This window comes from Sinocyclocheilus anshuiensis, unplaced genomic scaffold (assembly GCF_001515605.1).
Source record: "Sinocyclocheilus anshuiensis isolate Anshui unplaced genomic scaffold, SAMN03320099.WGS_v1.1 scaffold1762, whole genome shotgun sequence".
In the NCBI taxonomy this organism is placed as follows: Eukaryota; Metazoa; Chordata; class Actinopteri; order Cypriniformes; family Cyprinidae; genus Sinocyclocheilus; species Sinocyclocheilus anshuiensis.
Window position 1 is genome coordinate 393,181 of NW_015547656.1, and position 1,780 is coordinate 394,960.

The 1,780-nt window shown below is 34.8% G+C and overlaps 1 pseudogene; it reads right to left on the reverse strand.

Moving 5' to 3' along the window:
• LOC107702143 (serine/threonine-protein kinase DCLK2-like) overlaps window positions 1–1,780 on the reverse strand; it is a 21,888-nt pseudogene that overhangs the window by 4,790 nt on the left and 15,318 nt on the right.

Sequence of the window (1,780 nt, forward strand, 5' to 3'; positions counted from 1 at the left end):
TAAAATGTAATTAAAAAATTTTTTTTTTAATTATAATAGTATATCAATGATATGATTTCATTAATGTCCACAACTTGACCTCATCAATATACTAGTATATGTCTAAAAATATAGTATATATCTAAAAATATATTAAAATATAAAAAATGTGTGTGTGTGTATATACATATATATATAACGTCCAGGCCAAATCATTATTCAGATCGGAACTTCGGAGCGCGTATCGAGTTTAATGTAAACTGAAGGCTATTGCTTATTCAAAAAAGTGCATAAATAATAACTGACTACATTTTAGCATTCATCTGTGCAGGTCAAAGTTGCACTGATTTCAACTAATCACAAAGGATCCTTATTCGCTGTGAAAGACTCAATGACATGAAAGAAATGAAGAAAGAGGGAAGGACGCTAAAGATAAAACACAGCATACCTTGCCGCTGCACTTGGCCTTGTCAATGATCTTCAGCGCGTATTCCTGTCCTGTAGACCTGAGACCAGCACACATGACATGAGATCTCAGCCATTCACATTAGTTCTAGAGATAATGTGTCTTATTACCTCTCCACACACTCTCTGACCACAGCGAAGTTTCCATCGCCGATCACCTTTCCCACTTTATACTTTTCAGTGATGACAGACGACTGAACTTCATTACCGTTCACTGCAGAGAGAGAGAGAGTGTGTGAGTGTGTGTCTGTGAGTGAGTGAGTGTGTGTGTGTGTGTGTGTGTGTGAAAAAACATCAGCAGAAACTCCATCAAAACTCATGAGTAACCAGTACTTTAATACTGCTCACAGTGTGTGTGTGTGTGTGTGTGTGTGTGTGTGGGGGTATACATGAGTGAGTGAGTGTGTTTACCGGATACAGGTGATTTGGAGCACGGGACGCCGGAGCTTTTGTATGCAGTTGTCTTGGGAGGGACTGACGGTCGTGATTTCTTACACTCTGAGACACAGACAGACAGATGGATGGGTGTGCTGTTAGCGTGTGAATGCTGTCTGTCTCTCATATACTGTACGTGTTGATCTCACCGTTAACGAACTCAGCCGCGGCGCTCTTCCCCGCGTGTCCGACGGCAGCGTCGTCCTGAGCGTAACGAAACTTCTCCAAACCGCACGCCATGAAAACATCGTCATCACCGAAGAAATCCTGCAGACTCGTCAACTACAGACACAGAGACGGACTCACTTCACTCGGTGGTTTGAATTTGTAGTAAACACTGCATAGAATTATATATATATACACACACACAATATTTATAAAAATAGAAATGATTGTCTATTGAAAAGATCGTCGGTAGGTTTTGAACTGATATAAAAACACCCCTGTTCTTCAGTACAGAAAATAAAATTAAATATAAATATTACATGAAAAAATTAAATAAAAATATAAATTATAAATTTCTCAGCAACTAAAGTACTAAATTTACTAGAACTAAAAAGATAAAAAAATGTTTAAAAAAAACAACAAAAACTACTAAAATTTACAAAAACACATAATGAAATTACTAAAACTTAAATATATGAAATGAACATGAATTGAAGCTAAATAGAAATATCTAAATAGAAATATCTGGCTTCTGCTAAATAATAGTGCTTTTTTAGGATCATTTAGACACTATTATTGTTTTTATTAATATTTTGAATGGATTTTTTTTTTAGTAAATTTTCATTTTAGTAAAAATGTTATTAATTTTTTAATAACAGAGTTTTTAGGTTTTGCCATTTTTATTAGTTTTGTTTTTTATGTATCTCTATATAGAATATAAGCATGAAGTACTAAA